This window comes from Syngnathus floridae, chromosome 1 (assembly GCF_059516105.1).
Source record: "Syngnathus floridae isolate MCC-2025c chromosome 1, RoL_Sflo_1.0, whole genome shotgun sequence".
NCBI classification, from domain to species: domain Eukaryota; kingdom Metazoa; phylum Chordata; class Actinopteri; order Syngnathiformes; family Syngnathidae; genus Syngnathus; species Syngnathus floridae.
In genome coordinates, this window is record NC_142413.1 from 21,516,418 (window position 1) to 21,534,958 (window position 18,541).

Sequence of the window (18,541 nt, forward strand, 5' to 3'; positions counted from 1 at the left end):
TACCAAGATCTTTTTGTTCTTCAGAAACCTGGTATTTACTCGCCAAATGGAGGCGCCATTCCTTTGCTCACTAGTAAAAAGAATATCACGTATAACTGCGTTTGAAAATTCACTCTGATGTCCGTGCACTATTCCGAGTGTGCATGTGTTTTTGTTGTTTTTCTTGTACTCCCAATTTGCAAATGGCAAATTTGAGCAACGCACTAAATTTCTCAACGGCAGTTTGTGCGCCGAGTGCATTGTTGAATGCACCATTTTTTGGCGGGTTTAGTGACGTGACGTTCCGACAGATGTTCCTGGAAGAAGGAGAAAGGCGCTGGTGATGTGCTTTTCCATCGACAACGGGATGGAAATGTCCAACGTGGCACCCCCCTGAGGTTGCTGAATCATAACTGTTATTCCAGAAATGTGACGTTAAGCAGAATACCATTTTCTATTGTTGCTGGCACATACAGTGTATTTTAAAAGAAAATTCCTTAGGGTTGACTTCCGCTTTAAGGAGACTAAAAAGAAGAGTGTGAGGGATGTGACCGGCTTTCTAACGCCGATACACACAGCTTCCATTTAGCGTGAGGCGGCCAGAGAAGACGAGAGATGAGGGGAGCGGCCGAGCAAGGATAATCAGCAGAGATCTCAATGCAATACAGTGTTTGTGAAACACACACGCACACACTCACACACAAACACACGTGAAATGACGTGTGAGCCTCTAATTTATCCTCATCAGACAAAACCAGCGGGCACAGCCAAAATATTTTTTCGGTTTTCTCCCCCTCTACTGTCAGCAAAAAAAGAACAATGCGTTAATTTACATGTGGAAAATTAAAGAGCAGAAGGTGTAATTATTAGAAAAAGAAAACAATTGGCATATGCTGTGTTTTTATAAAGGTGCAAATGCTTACAGATTTGCGTTTGTGATTCTGCCGCTGAATCAATCACTTGTATGTTTAATGTGTTTGTGCTTTAGGTCGTGTTCATTGTAATACCGAGGCCATACGGCGCTGTGCATTCACGTACCGAGACCATTGAAGTTATATGAGGCGTAACCTCTTACCTATGATTAGTGAAACGTTGTCGGCGCGGGATTTTAATAATGATAGAGAAAATGCAAAACACGCATTAGCATCTAATGACTTTGAACTTCCGGCCTTCAATTCAAAACCTTAAAGGACTATTCACCTGCGGCAGATAACGGGTACTTTTGGGTACCTGACATTGGTTACATCTATTCCAATATCGGAGATGCATGTGAGCATTTAGAGATATGGTCAGCCCTCATTTTTCGTGGGGGATAGGGCCTGGAGACCCACAAATTGCAAAGAGGCATCATTTCTAAATAAGATCTTGTATTGAATTGTATTACTGTGTGTGTCTGATAAGGCTGTTGAAGGTTTGAAGAAAATCTATTAAGTCCTATTAAAAGGGAACTGCATTGATTTGACACTTAGCTATAACAACCATCTTCCGCTTTATGACATTAGAAAATGAAAAAGGTTGTGAAAATAAGAAAGAATCTTTGAACGTCAGGGAGAGAGCTGCATTTAGGAATTGTCACCTATAGCCAAATCAAATCCTGTGTAGTTGTGTGGACTCCAATGACGTGTTTGTAAATTGAAGATGAAAAGTGGACACTTGCAGCATAATCCAGGATTTGGAGCAGAAAATAGTATCAGCAAAATGTAGGCACGAGTGTACAACATCCCTGGTGTAAGTTGAGCACTAATCCTTTCCTGTCAGAAATTGAATAAATGAGCGAGGCAAGAGCACACAGCATCGTACTTCCTTGGTAATACACTTTGCCATCACTTTGAGTCCACGTTTGGCCCATTTGCTGTGTATTCTGATATCGGAGGCACCTGTTTTTTTTAACTCCAAACATTGTCATCAGACTGACAAAGATCCGTATGAATTTTTTGACATTATCATAAAACATGTTGCTATCGGCCGTTCCTCACAAACAGACGCGCAAATGTTTTGCGCACGCTGACAAATATAAACCTCGTCACCTTGCTCGCGCAAACTTTTGTGCTCTTCCCAACTCTCTGACTTTCTCATTGTTGCTCAAACCAGAGTTGTTTTTTTTGTTCTTCCCTCCGGCGAGTAGTAATCATACTCTTTTGCCCCGTGACAAGGCAACCTCCCACGATCTCTCTCTCTCTCTTTCGCTCTCTCTCTCTCTGTCTCTCTCTCTCTCTCTCTCTCTCTCTCTCTGTGTGGAGGTCAATTATCTCTGGATGTGCTACCACGGTAGAGACGTCTACTCATGCAGCAGCAAGGTGTTAAATGGGAAAAAAATGGACATTTCAGCATTTCCTCCTACTGACATTCATCATCCTTCAGCACCTTCTTCTATGTTTGCCATTCTCCTCTCGTCTCCATTCATTCTCAATGTACACCTGCAGCATTTCACATTTTTCTGCCTTTCTCCATCTCCTGTTTTGCATTGACACTCAATTTATCATATTTTGTGAACTGGGGGTAATCATTGAGATGCTGCTGTGCTATTATCATTAAAATGTTTAAAATGAATTCATTTCTACCTGGAAGTTTGCCTCATGGAGATGTTTGTCAATTTTTTTTTTTTTTTAACTCAAGAGACAACAGTGACAAGATGAAAAGCAATCATTGCGAGATTAATTGATCATTGCTGGATTAAGCCAAATGAAAAAAAGGTGTATGGAGAGATGGAAGCAGAGATGAGGACAGACAGGGAGAAAGAGTGAGCTGTAAAATCTTTGCCCCGGAGGAAGCCTGCTTGCAAAAAGGGAAAAGAAGACTTCGGGATGCAGTTAAGGGAGCTTAAGAGGAGGAGGAGGTGGAATAAAGAGCAGAGAGGAATCGGGAGAGACGAGACAAGTGGAATGAGAAGAGTGATGGAAGAAGCTGAAAGACATCACATAATGTTGTCACGACAATGCACTGTTTTGTACTTGGAAAAAAGAAAGGATGCATCATAAAGCACTTCATCAATCTTGTGGAAAAATCGAATTGCATGGTGTAAGAATTGTCATCGGCCTTGAAAAAAACATATCGGTCTATCACTACGCATTATAGTGTGCAATTCTAACGATTCATTGACTTGCGAGTGCCCCAATCAATATTTTTTTTAAGCTATCAACCCTGTGGTCGTATTTAATCCTGCACTGCCTCCTACTATCGATTTAAATTGACGTCAAAGTGCCCTCGGGCTCGCATTGTGACCAAACCCACACAGCAGGTGAGCCACGACATAGCGGTGGACAGTTAATTGAAATTTCATCATGATTTAAATGTGGACTTCAGGATCTTAAAAGCATAATTATCAAAGTAAAAACATGACCGGGTAGCAAAAATTAGCTTTAGACATCATGTGGTTTATCTTTATAGTTCACACAGTAGGCTATAGTTGGCTGTAGGAGTACTTACAGTAATATAACAATATTCATTGGCATATCATTTTTGTGGTCTGTGAATGAGTTATATTAATTATATGTTTCCCACTTTGTTACTTCTACTCTTTTTATTTGCACGTGTATCTCGATGTGTGCAAAACTTCTAAGTGTCCGTAGCTGGCATGGCAGTAATTTATTTATTTATATATTTATTTATTTTTTAAACTTGTTCCTAACATATTAATTATATGTTTCCCACTTTGTTACTTCTACTCTTTTTATTTGCACGTGTATCTCGCTGTGTGCAAAACTTCTAAGTGTCCGTAGCTGGCATGGCAGTAATTTATTTATTTATATATTTATTTATTTTTTAAACTTGTTCCTAAATATTTTATGTTTATTTATCTATTTTTATTTTCTGAAAAACTTCCAGCCCTATTATGACTCGCAGTGCGAGTCCGAAGGGCACTTTGATGCCAATTTCAGTTGCCAGCCTCCTGAAATAGATAAATACAGCTGGATTCATCTTCCCAATTCTTATTTGACAAATTAAACTTGTGCTGTACTATTTTGGCCCTATTTTGAGATGTCCAGTACTACTTCCAAACGCACTAACAGTGAACATGTTCCAAAGCAACTGTGACCTGTGTTAGGCACACAGTAAATCTGTGTGGTTATTGGAGTGGATGTAATAACATAAAAAGTGTTTTTGTGGTAAAATATACTATGTGTAGTGCAGTTGCTGCAGGTGCACTAGGCGTTCAATTATTGAATAAAACCGAAAATATGTTGCATAGACTCACGGGGGATTTGCTTTTCATAAATACAGCTTGTGAAGCGTATAAAAGCTGTCAGTTTCATTTTAAACACAGCAGCTAATCATGAAAACAACAGCAGGGAACGAGTCTTTATGCGCAAGGACCAAATAAAACCATCTTTTCTCAAGGGTGATGCAAATATACAAATAAGTCCGGCTCTCCAATTTGTCGGCTAACCAGTGCACTCGGTTGTACCTTCTGAATTGAGCATTACGATTTTTTTTTTTCTTTCTTTCTTTCTCCCGGAAGCTCGGTTCAGAACACTGTAATTGACTGTTTCCTGCAGCATGTCATACTAAGCAGGACAGATGATCCCTTTTGAGCCTGTTAGAGCACAGGGCACCAGGGAAATACACACAGATGAAAACATTTTGTGTGGGTTGACTATTTCTTAAGGGCTACCGCCACAACAGTGCACAACATTGGAAAAAAAAATTCCATTTGGTATCTTATATCCAAAGTTGTTGCAGGATTAGTCTGCACTGCATATTGGAGCTAACCAAAAAAAGCAGAACTCAAGTCAACATCCCTTTGTGGAAGAAAGCAATTTTCAAATTGCTTAGGCCGCAATTTGCAAAAAGCTTTTTTTTTTGAGAGGTCACGATGTTTTTTAACTTATATTATGTATATTTTATTGATTCATATGACCTAAAGATAGGTTCAGTAATTAAGAAGTGTAGTCTGCACATTTACATATCGTTCCATGAAACATGAGAGGTTGAAGTGCCAAAGCCACATTTTTGTTTGCATCATTATTGTCATTTGATTTGTGACTTTTTTGTCAATTCATGCTTCGTTTGTCTTTATTTTGGTGTTAAATCTTATAATTTATTGACGATAAATCTGATCATGATCATCAGGATACACATTTGTTGCTTGGTTCATTAAAAGGACCGTAATATAAATAATCATCAATCACAATTAAATCAACTCGTTATTTTTACTTAATTTTTACTCACATTTTAGTCCCCCCCCCCGAGATGCAAGTTATGCTGCATTTCTGATCTACTTGGGAGAACAGCCTCCAAGCACATCTGAGAAAAGTGGTCTCTTACAGCAACTTTTTAGATATGGGTCAGAAGCGGATCGTTTGTCCCCTCGGCAGAACAGAGCCCAGCAGGGCGCCGTGGGGCTGATGATGCTGATGAGGGTGCTCTCTTGGGCGGCTGTATAAAGGGAGCCTGCTGCTTCTGCACTGTGCTCCTTGTCAGCGCATGATGAGAGGCGTATACATGTACACGACACATTTGTGAGGCTTTAAGATCACAGGCAATTATGTATTACAAATCCAAGTAATGCCAGTTTGATGAGAGCGGGGCTTTTATCAGCAATCTCATCACTGTTCTCCCGAGTTCTTATATCTCACGCTATGTTTCTCAGACACTTTTTTGAAAAATCTTATCTTTTATCTCAGTTTCATTTACCACGGTGTGGGTGCAGTTGAAGAAAATGTAACGGTTAAGACCAGTCACTATGTGTTTTGACTTTCTATTGTGGCATTGTTGAATTGGTCTTGTTCCTATCTTGTTTGCTAACACTAGATTGATAAGATGACATGCACGCATACACACACACACACACACACACACACACACACACACACACACACACACACACACACACACACACACACACACACACACACACACACACACACACACACACACACACACACACACACACACACAAGCACACGCACAAAAATAGAACTAGGAAGGAGATGATAGAACGGGCAAACAACAAAAACAAACACCAGCGATTGAATGTTTTCCGAAACTACAGTCCATGTTACAACCGTATCATTCTGAAACTAGTAGAGAACAAATAAAAACACCTGATCTTAAGAACAGTGCACACTGAACCAGCACCGTTAAGCCAGCCACACATAAGGCAATGCAACCGATGCAGCCCAATGAACTGTCACGCAATGTGTGAGAGGCTAATCTAGCTGTGCTTCGATTTGAAACTTGAGATATATATACATATATATAGTATATATATTGCTCTTTTTGTCTGGTTCTGAACAAAGTATAGAGAGGAATTCGCTTCAGATTTCGCTCCAATTTTCACACAGTCACAGACTCGGGCGCAAACACACACAGTCCACAATTTTGTCACAGTAACGTTGCTAAGGTTAACTCGGCACATATGCCTTTGGAGCAGAATTCCTAGAGTTAGTGTACGATGTAGTATGTGTGTGTCCATGCATAAATCCAATGAGATGCAAGGTCTTTGTGACTTCCAGGTGGCAGGCTGAGGTGGGAGAAGCTTTGTTACTTCTCAGCTGCTTTATCTCTCTGTTAGTTTCTGTCAGTGTGTGTTTCCTTGTTATCTGCGGAAGGGGGGGAAAAAACAGCTGACAACAGAGCTAAACTGTTGGAGAAAAGGATAAATAAAGAGTTTGGAGGAAAATATGCTGTTTCTGAGCAACTTGAAGGAACTAAAGCAAATGACGCTCCTGTAAGTCAGGAGTTGTTTTCTCGTGAGGATATCGTTCTACAGTGACAGGCCCCGCTCAACCGAAAAAAAGTGAATAATTATCAAAGTTCAGCTGAATCCCTGTTCACTTTGAGATATTTTTAACTGAAATACATCAGGCAAAACACTTTAGCTGTCGCATGCCCTCACATTGAAGCGTCACCTTGTCATGCTTTGCTTTGAGTGCCATTCAGTTTGTTTACCCTTTTCATTATCTGTATTAATTTTGTGTCGGCTTTTAGTTTTGTTGATGTGCTGGTTAGTAGAATGCGGAACTGTGTAGCGTTAACCTTTTCTTATTTTCTTGGCCACAATATGAGCTACATCTGTTCTATCTAATGAGATCCAGTACTAGAACAGAATCTCATTCAGTAGGTAACAGAGCGCCTGTTGATCAGTAAAGGATAACGTAAAACATGATGAAGTAGAGAATGTGTTGTTTTAGGAAGGTGTAACATCCATTTTATATCATGCAAGTTCAATCAGTTTGACAGTTGTCTGTGATCCCAGCTGAACAACCATTCACACTTGTGGGTAATTTCAATTAACCAACTATTGTTGCTGTTGATCAGAAACGCTCTTCTCCACTCTGTGGGAGCAGTGCAGCATTATGCCACTTCAAGATTAAAAGTCTGGATTTTTTTTTGTAATTCGACAATAATGATAACAAATATTTAGGTTACACACATTGGTTAAAGCCTGTTTTGTTAAAAAGGAATTAGTGCGGAAGGAAGCGCATCATCTACAAAAGTAGATGTGCCCCGTTGATGTCAAAACAAGAATCCTAACGAGGAGCGACAGCAGTTGCCATCAACTACAATTTTTTTTTTTTATATGAATGGTGTAGAAACACCTTCGGCAGCTTTGATTTGATCATTAAAATGGGAAATAAAAGCTAACTATGGCCAGCAAACGACAGCATTGGATCTTTTTTGGTTGAGCTCACCGAGTGTCACAACAATGTCTGTAAGCTCTTCAGACACGACTGTCTTTTGAAATGCAACCATTACAAGCATCTTATGATTGATAAAAGTGTTTGTCGCGTTACATTTACTGCAAAAAGTGTCATAAAAGAGAGAAAAGATGACAGAGATTTTTTAAATTTAGAAATAGATGCAATTCATACATAGAATCGCACATTCATAAACACGTGCATGGCATGCATGTACGCACACACATTCACACACACTACTAAATACTACTACTAAATAGTGTGACAATAGCTTTTAAAGTTTGTCATGTGTGGAATTGTTACACTGGTTTCACTATTTTGCCATCAAAAGCAATAATTTCATCGTTGTCTGTGGTATTTATTAGAACACAATGATTGTTCAGATGTGGCGTCACTGAAGTAAAAAGCCACAGTTGTGTGTAAAATATACTGTATCTTCACAAAACATTTTGTAATGGTTGAAATAGGTGGTTTGGGTGAAACCAAGCCATTTTCTACTGCTGATTACTAAAGAAAAAAAAATGTAAAAAGGAAGAAACAAACATTTTTGTGTGATGAAAAAAGAGAGGCTAATTTATATTTGGTAGTGTCTGTTTACACACTCATACAAAAACTTTCTGTAATCCTTGAGAGATCAGTTAGAATGCTGTAAATTGGCTGGCACGCAATAGGTTGTCTTTTACTGAAATGGCCGGCAGAGAAAGAGTTAATTTCCACATGATTGTATTTATTGCATCAGTCATGGCTTGGAACTTGGAAAAGGAAAATATGATGTAACCACAGACATTTGTCTTTGCAAAGTATCAGTCCTTGTGTTATTATTTGGGGCCGGTGTGGGCGTAGACTTTGATGTCTAAGCATGGTCTTGGGGATGTCTTTACCATTTTTTAAATCGATGAAAGCATAATAAATTAGGACAGCTAAATTTGTATTAAATTAGTGTTCAACCTGAATTTGGAGTTGTGTTTTATATGGATGGGAAATGGCATAAGATAACAAAATGAGCAACACAGGAAGGGCTGAGCCAAGACTCTAATCCAGAACCTCTTGGTTGTGCATCATACATTCTCACAAATGATCCATGGTGCTAACCCGTATATTGAGTGACTCAAACAGTGAAAAGTGCTATTTTGTACATACCCCACCCAAAAGATTTGTTGGACTAACTCGCCATAGTGTTTTGAAAAATCCCCTTGTAGATTGGCTAAATCCTCCTGACCACCCACCCAATTAGACTTTGCAGGGCTAATGTGAACTAGAAGTGAACCCAAATGGAGCTCCTGAGGTCTGACCTCAAAGCATTCTTGTCAAGACTAAACACAAATCGAATAGTTTATTTTCACCTAAAGGTTTTTTTTTTTTTTTTGCTTTATTTGAGTTGCACAGGTCTAAAGTCACATTCATGGTGGAACTGATTTATCTTTGAAATTATTTCTGTATCATGGTCTCATTTTCTTGACCACAAAAACCTGGCATTTAAACAGCGGTGTGTTGACTTTTTATATCCCATGTCTGGCTTCCCAGCTATTGAATGGTCAAACTCAAAACCTGCTTTAACTGACAGCTCCAAAAAGGTATAAATTGAATAATATTTTATTGTGGTTGTTAGTGAGGCGTTTAACCACACTGCATCAGAGCTGCTCCTAATATTTTGACCTTCTGATGTAATCGTAAGCAAAATATTAGCAATAGCATTCACTATGATATATTGTTTATGTCTGCACCACGGCAAACTACAAGAATAATAACAAATATGTTTTGAGTAACACCTGATTTAAAGAAAATATCTTTTACATTCTCTAATGATTCTTGCTCAAATGTCTTATAAACATGACGTTGGAATTCAACTAGCAGACAGTTGCAGCAGCAAAAGTGAATTGTAAGAAGAAAGAGTAATGCCACATTTTGTGCGAGTCGCAAAATCGAAAAGCGCTTTTAAAAAGGCAGCTCCTAAGCCAATTAAATGCACCTTGCATCTTTTTTAACGTTGACTTTTGCTCCAGGCAAAGCACTCAACTACCGCAACGCGTGAGCTGTTGTGCAAAGCCACCCCCCCCAATCGACTTAGGTGAATTTCCCACTGATGCACCCGCAGTCCGTCAAAATCTCTTCTGTCTGGCCTTTCTATTGTTTACAATTATCCTTCATTAGCCGGCGTATAAAAGCTGAATGACAGAAGGTCATTTGTGTTTCGCAAGTGTGATGCGCTGCTGCTAATTATCCGATGACTTGCAATGATTAGTCAGATGGCATAAAGTTAATGTGCGCTCCTTGTTTGGAACTGGTGGCTGATGCGTGACTCACCTAATATCACGTTTATTTTTGCAAGCTATTGTGCCCTTTGTGTGTGTGTTTTCAATATACCACTTTGATTATATCCCACCGTCACCTCCGTTTCCCACTGCTTATCGCTAAAATCAGGCGGCGGCAGCCCAAGTTATTTATTGGTTTATCAGTCACGTCTATGGCGCAGCCCCGTTTTGGATAAGCGAGAATAATTTGAATTTTAATGGAATAGACTTCAATTACATTTTTGTTTAGCTTCTTATCCCACGCATCTTCACCGTTACCTGCTTAATCGGATGGTAAATTGGCGGCATTTGTGTGGCTCTTACCGACGGATGTATTCAACCAGTAACTTTCAAATTAGTATACAAACACTTGACCTTCTACCCACACATGCACAGTGTACACAAACAATACTAAAACATGAAATAACCTATACCATTGTGCTTATGTGTATATCTTTGCGTGTGTGACAGACAAGACTCCTAAATAATTAAAAGCTCCTTTTGTAGTGCAATGCATCTCTTTATGATGCTTATCTGGCAGGTACTGTGAGGTGTTTCCTCTCCATAATTTCCCTCCTGACAGCCTCAGACAAAAACGTGATATAACCTTATTTATAAAGCCCTATTTGTTTCAGTGCTATACTGCCTCCTGCAGTACTTTTACCTCAGGCATAAACACATTTCATTTCGACGTCCCCTCTTCTATAGGTTTATTTTCCTGCCACAAAGGAAAAGCAAAGGAACAACTTGACTTTTTGATTTGTATTCAAAATGCATTCATTTAAAATGTGATTATTATTATTATTATTATTTTTAAATTTGACATTGCAGAAAATGCAGAAACATTTATCATGATGCGGATACTGGTTTGGTCCATAACGTCAGAAAATAGGCAAGAAAAAAAATATCCTTGAGTTGAAGTACAAATTCTGTCTGCAACAGAACACACATTTTAATATTCAAGTGAAGTCACATCAGCATTTCCCTTAAACGTTTTGTTATCAAGTTAAATCATTTGAATTAGAGTTGCTCTACTCGAAATAATGCCCGACAATTGTCCATTTGAGGATTGCAGCTAAAGGCACCATAATCTCATGGGATTGAATCAAAATTTTAGGGACATTTTGTCTCTCATGTAATGCCGTTTTATCTTTTATAGATTGCTAACCCGAGGATGATGCTGTCTTGTTTTTTTGAGAAGACGCTTGAAATAAAGTAGACCTTGTACAGATTAGAAGAAAGAATCCAAGCTTTCGTACTCCGCTTTCACAAAAGACAACACAACTAATCCGGGGAGACATTATGGTGACATGATGAGCACATTATCGTGATGCTTCGGGTTAGGATAGAAAAAATCTGTGACAGCAGCAGTGTCTCTACATTTCTTTACAATTTGTCAGAGAAAGGGGAACAAGTTGGTCTTATTCTCTATGAAATTTGCATGTGAAAGGCTCGACACAATACGCTAATGGACTGCGCACACAGAGACTCTGCTCTGAGTGCGTTACCGTACTTTACATTCAGACATACTCTAATACTGATTGTGGAATTTGAAAAAGCTGCAGCCTCGCACGCGGTCCCACACTGATCAGGCATCGGGGCCTGGGTTTTACTTTCGGCTCAAGGACACTAAAAAAAAAAAAAATGCCATAAGAACCACAAACCTCCTAACCACACTTTCAGCAGTTTAGTAATTGTATGGCAAAAAATGCAAAATGCTTATTATTGCTTTCACTAGCTTTGCTGCTGTATATCGTTGAAAAGATGAGTTCTAAATTCCCTTAACTTAAATCGCCGGGACCCCGCACTGTTTTATAGGACCACAGCACAAATGCCAATATGGAAAAGTCAATCTTTTTGCAATCAACACAAATATTACTGTATTTTGATAAAGTGATCTTAGCGAGAAACTAGCAAAGTGCCACTTTACCCAAAGTTAGCAAAGTGGCTTCAATTACAGGGGACCCTAAAGAGGACAAGAGCAATAGAAAATGGGTGGAAGGATCATCATTTGTACATCTTCTTGAAGTGATTGTAGCAAATAAAGTGCTCTAATTGGCTTCCGCTGGCAGTGGCGTTTTTGATTCACTCTCAACTAGTTTAGGTTTGAAGTAGAATTCTCTTTTCAAATTTGGCAAAAAAAAAAAAATGCTTCACAGATTAGTTTTCATTATTATTGTAATCTGATGTCAGATTTACTGATGTATGTGTTGTTTACACCACACCCGCATGGTCGAGTCTTGTGAAGATGTACTCAACACTTGCAAGTTATACTGCATTATAAGGTAACAACTATCGTGGGAGTGGAAAAAAAAATTGTCCTACAGATTAATTTATAGTTTATTTGCTTTTACTTTAGCACAATCCTAAGAACAAACCATTTTAAGTTGTCTGATCTTGTAACAGCATAATTTCTTGCTTGTTTGTTTAAAAAAAAATACCTGCGAAGAGGAGCTTGAAAAATAATCGCTTAGTAAAATATAATATTGAAGGCAAGAAATAGTCAAAAGAAGTTTGTTTTGCAAAATCCTTCAGCCTTTTCTAAACAAGTGCATTTTATCTTCATCTGCTTGAAGAAACTGAAAAGCGGGCTGTAATGCTGACAAACGCATCACGGCTCCCGCTTCAATCCGAGCAGCTGTAAATAAGGCCGCATTGTCACATTGCTTGAGACGAGCGAGAAACAACTGTCTCCTCAACAGAAAGCCGCTAATTCCTCCAATTTGCGAAATCTGTCATTTAAACAACAGCACACGGACGTGGTAACGAGCTAGGCTTACGGAGGCAAACGAAGATGGTGAGTGTCATCCATCTGCTGTATTGCTTATTTGCGCCCAGCTGACGCCGGGAGAGAGGCGGGAACATACCCCAGACAAATTGTCAGTCCATGTTGTGACTCACCAATCGTTTGCAAGCACATCGACTTCAACAGTCAATATTCAGCAGTGCCTTGAGATACCAGTTGAGTTCAGTCCATGCCCACTGATTACGCAAATCATCCTTCACCGGTGTAATAAATGGAAATGCCATTCATCCTTTCCAGTCTGTCAACAAAAACCTTTTATAATGTGTATTTTAAGGCCGAAAACCCATTGTCGGTCAACACTGTTTTTCATTCCCTCTACAAAGCCAAAGCCATATTATCAATAACACCCGGAAGCAACCTCCGGCATTTCTGGAGCTGAGCTCATCTGAGCTTGACTGACGCAAAATGTAAAAGTGTGCTGTGGTCTGACAAGTCCACGTTTCATTTTCTTTTCATTATGCGCCTTTCCAGCTTTTTCTTAAAGAATGTGGTGAAGGCAACACATCCGAAATGGGGTGAATATTTGCAAAGACGCAAAGTCTATCATCTTCTTGTACTTTAGTCTTAACTTTATGTTCCACTGTTTCTGAAAAGTATTCATGTAATATATAGTGCTCTCTATAGTTTATAGCTTATACGTTACGTAATTTAGCTTTACGGGCCTTTAATTGGGGATTTTCGTGCATCGAGCATGCTATGCAAGAAGTGTGGCACGTCCAAATGTCCTTTGTCGGAATAACATTATCACCATGCAAATAGGCTCGGTCCCTTGTGTCTTAATGTCGGAATTAATGCTGTGCTCATTTCACTCACTTTAAATGATGACAAGCAGTTGCTCAGACTCCCTCCTACGATACAAGGGCATTCCCATTTCCTCTTAAAGAAAATCCAATCAGGAATCAATAGGGAGTCAGTCTATGTATGGTAAAAGCATCGGTTTCAGTACACTTCCAATAAATTCCCTTCTTCTTTAAAGAGGCCACATGATAATAATGCAGAGAGAGGGCATCAACACTATTTGTTGCGTCTCACTATTGACTCGGAGGCAGACTAATTCTTATCTTGAATCATTAATAGAAGGAAATGTTAACAGCTTGCCAAAGAATGAGCATTGAAATGCTCAGAAACTGCCCAGTCCTGCTTTCATACTGATTAATTATTTACATTTGCTGTGAAATATTCATGTCGAATGTCATGGCTTTAGGCGAGCACACAAAGCTTGACAGTCTTTAAAAGGATGGAGCGCAGCCCGGGAAAGGTAATTCCAGCACGCTACCACTGTCTCGGAGCGCCTGGAGGTTTAGGAGGTGCGATTTTATTTGGGAAAATAATGAGAGGCCGCCATCACAGAGGTGGATTTATTAGAAAAGAAGGTCATATAGCCTCAGGACAGCATACGCACTGTTCAAAGTGCGCCAGACAACGACAGCCATCTTCTTCCTTTTGACAACGTGTGCTGTCTGTCTGTGCTGCTGACCTGTGGCCTTAAACTCAATGTGGGAACAAAACTACTCCACGGGAACATGTGCCTTCTTTTGGAAAGGCAGCAGTAGTTTACCCGCTCTGCTCAAGGACTCCATCCCGTTGTCACTTAACGTAGCTATCAAAAATCACGTGGTCATGTAGTTCCCTTTTCTGCCACAACCCCACCAAGCAGCACCAGACAGAGAGTGCAAAAAACACTTTTATGCCAGAAATATGAACCATTCAAATCAAAACGGTAATGCTACCACAAACCACCTTATGCCGCATGAAGATGTCGTCATACCCTTGAAATGTCTGGACCGTCCTAAACCGTCCACCCATTGTGCTCCCGACAAATGAGCTGAATCAAATCTCATGCACAGAGGTCCAAATTAGGTTGCCAAATTAGCAGTTTAACTATGAATACTAATTTCAGTCAGGCAAATTAGAGATGACATAGACACATGCAAATATATGCGTTCTGACATGATGTCTGCTTATATCTTTTTAACACGTGAAAAATAACATTTACATACCGGATTGAGCATAAAATTAAAGATTTGCACTTTTCTTGCTAAATCCAACCTATAAACGGTTTTAGTGTCGTGTTTTTCTTTCACAAGACATTTAGCTGTTGGGCGGTCGTTTCATGCTACGGTAATCAGATCAAGTTGGTTTTCATTGGCTGGCAGCAGTCTCAATGTATCTTAAAGTGATAAGATACACTTGCCTTCTCAAATGTAGATTTTAAGTAATTGTCATAGTCGGCCTATTTGCTTCCCTCTCCACCATCATTGATGTGTTTGCAGCTGCGTCAACATCTGTTTGCAGCAAATAAACTGTAATCAAGACCACCTTCAAGCCGACCCCTTTACTGACGCACACTGCGTTACAGAACACAATGCGTGCATTCCGAGTACAGTTTGTGTTCTTACAATAATTTATCTAGAAATTGCACAAAATGTTTAGTGCTGACATATTTATGTCTGCTGCCCATGCAATGAGGCACGCTCTAAAAGTATGGCTGCCGCTATTTTGTCTTGAAATACAAATAAAAACATCAATGTTGAGTCCTTATGCAATACTTTCCACAAACATGGTGTACGTACATGAAGAGATTGACAGACTAGTCGACGAGTCGACTCGCGTTACGTCGACTCGTCGTTAATCATCCCTCTTTGGTTTGCGGAGGAGGCAGAATCTTTGCAGCAACAGATAAGTGCCTGAAATAAGACTAGTCCGTCACCTTAATTTATTTAAATTGTTTTCTATTTCTGAATACGCAGCTTTGCTTAAGAACACCTGTAAAGAGGAAGGGGAGCGGAATTCAATAGTAAACATAATTTATATTTTGCGTGCTCAAGCAGGATTTTTAACAATTTTCCAGCCCACATAATAAAAGGGAAAGGCTGGCCCAGTATTAGAATGGGTTTCCCCATTTGTTCAATTTACACGAATTGTTACCTGCTGACCCAGCAATGTAGAGGATAGTTTTTTTTCCCCCTCTCTAACTGGAAAGTTCACCATTTGATCAATCTGTACAAACATTAGTTGGCTGGTCCAGCGACTAGTTGACATCGACTGAACATTCATGACAGTAGTGCCGATTAAAACAAAAAATTTGAAGCCACACAACTCCTAGCGTGGATGCTGTGCTTAAAACACCATTTTTTTTTTTTTTTTTTATCAGCTGTCATTTGCCATCTTTTTTTCCTCTCTCACTCTCCTTTCTTGCGTCTCCCTCATACAAACTCAAAGCAAAGCTCTCCTTTGAAAGACGTTTGAGAAAGATTGAGCCGGACTCGTCAGCTAAAGAGCCTTTGACGAGATGAACTTGCAAAGGATGTGGCTCTCCATCGTTCTGACTCATCTGCTCTTATAGCCATCAAAACATTTGGGGTAACGAATTTGCAGGCTGGATGCCACCTCACGTCAACAAAGGCGAGCCAACCCTGAGAGCTCAAAAGATGCACATAAACTCACTTTCATGAAATTCCCACTTCAGTTAACTTTGCTTACAAATTTCAAATACTATAAGACTACAATTCTAGCTTGTAGCAATTTTCATGATTGTTATGTAAGGAAACAGACTGTCTTTGGCTTGGGCTTTTTTAACCTCATTGTGGGCATAGCCAATCTTATGTGGAGACATCTGTAATCATAAATGATATGTAAGGGGCGGAGGTCTTCAGTCCGCGCGCATACAAGCCCCTCGACGCTATATGCGCCAGAGTGACAGACACAAACAACAATGGACGTCGGCCTCAAGGAACGCTTATGAGATCTGCCATTTTCATCCAACGCTATACAGGATCTGTTTATTCTGTTGCATTTTTTCCAATTTATATACCAACGTCCAGAAATGTTTTATTATTGGAACAACGTGCACATCTGCAGTCAGTGTTCAAGTGCAAAGCGGGCAGCTTACGCACAATATTGAAAGACCGAAGGGGAGAACGGCTTTTAACCACAATGCTACAAACATTGCCTGTGTGTTAGAGAGCATTAAAACATTTGCACTTGCGCAAAGGCAAATGTCGCATATGTGATGCAATTTGAGGCCTGTATCAAATAAGGCATCTTGTATTATAATGTAACTTTATCTTGGGGCATTTTTTAAATAGCTTTTGATTTCAGTTAGTATGACCAAGTGATGCTGCAAGTTCAATTAAAATGACTATTTTGAGTTCTTTTTCACTAAAATGTTGTAAAACTTGCTTTGCATAATAATTTGGAATACTGTCATAATTGGGTGATTTGCTACCTAACGTTTGATGACCTAAAATAATCATGCACACTGTCATTGTCAAAATCTGAGAAAAAAAGTTTTGAAACGCAGGGTTAAGAAATGATGAAAAATACATCACAAATGCCTTTCCCACATGTGAGGGGATGGGCTAAATGTACTGTAGAGAACAAAGCGCACATTAATATTGGGGAATACTGTAATTTCCAATGTTCCGATGTAAAGTACGGCACACAATGAACCAGTTTGTGCAATGGCGTAAGAATACATGTTCATGCAGAAAGCACACTCCATGACCACTGAACTTTGAGTCTCTTTGGATTGTTTTATATTTCAGCCCAGTGGCGCACTGTATTTTTTCCTCCATTTCTTTAAGACATTGCAAAGATTAAGAACTTTGACTCCCTGCTGCCTTTCAATGCACTTTTCCTAGTTCTGACTTCCACTAACTCTTTCAGATTCATCGAATGTGCTATTTATGTCATATGACGTGTCTCTGAATAAAAAGTTTTCCTCTTCGAAGTAATCCCCTTGAAGTCTCCCACAGTTTTCCAGAGCATTGTGAATCAGTCATGATATGTCCTGTCACAACGCCCTTTCTTCTCGCACACTGAAGAAACCAAATGCTGTACATAGATGTGCCAGTTGTAATTTTTTGTTGTTGTAAACTTACTCACTGATCAGCACCAGAATCCTGATTGTGTGAAGCCTACCTCTGGCCCACAAACTCATAGATTGTTGTTTGGGTTTAAAATATACCTTTTGTGACACCAGTCCTGGATATTTTCTGACACACCTCCAGACTTTACACAGCACCCTAATATACGATATGCTTCTTTTGTGGATCTATTAGCTTAATCGCTGGATCGGGTTTCGCTTTCATGGTAATTTTCTCTAAGACCCCTTTTTTATTAGTCAGACATTGACCTCATATATCCCCTCAGCAACCTAATTGCTTCGGCTAATTCAACACTACAATAGTGCAAAGGCTGTTTAACGGCCTAATCTGTTAGAACTAATTCTTAGGCGGGCAGTTAAGGGCCACACACACATGCACACTAGGAACCGTCATCTATGTGTGTTTAAGACTGAACACTGTTTAAGGATTTTAAGTCACTCTTATTGTCTGTGAGAGGTTTTGGACACAGCTGATGTTTGCTTGACTGACAAACACAGTCGAATGCTATTGTTCTTTTCATATCTTTTAATTTAACAATCCCTAAAGTGCCTATTGTGCTTCTCCTTTTGGTTAATTGTGTTCGGAATGGAGTGTTACGTAAGCAGCGCTCCTCTTCTGCTGTCGGATCTGAATAAGAGGAGATCAAAAAGGGGGATGGAGGCGGGGCGGAGGGGGATGGAGGAAGAGCGTTTACTGCCTTCTCTTCTTCATTCACACCACATTCCCTGCACCGCACGACTTGGAGTCTCGCGTTCTCCCTCCCTCACTTGGACATTACACTTTAATCTCGTGTTCTGTGCTGCTTTCTCCATCGCAACCTCACCCAACTCATCTGGCCTATCACTCTTTAGCCTATTTCTTTTTTTTGTCAGTCCACCACACGTCCACCCACCATTCCACTCTGCCTTTCTTCATTAATCCAGTGTCCTGTGCAGC

The 18,541-nt window shown here is 39.7% G+C and overlaps 2 protein-coding genes across 12 annotated transcripts in view; one reads left to right on the forward strand and one right to left on the reverse strand.

Moving 5' to 3' along the window:
• macrod1 (mono-ADP ribosylhydrolase 1) overlaps positions 1–18,541 on the forward strand; it is a 123,591-nt gene that overhangs the window by 40,522 nt on the left and 64,528 nt on the right. The gene's annotated exons all lie outside the window — the stretch shown is intronic.
• Positions 1–18,541, reverse strand: part of flrt1b (fibronectin leucine rich transmembrane protein 1b) — a 38,928-nt gene that overhangs the window by 13,321 nt on the left and 7,066 nt on the right. The window lies entirely within an intron of this gene.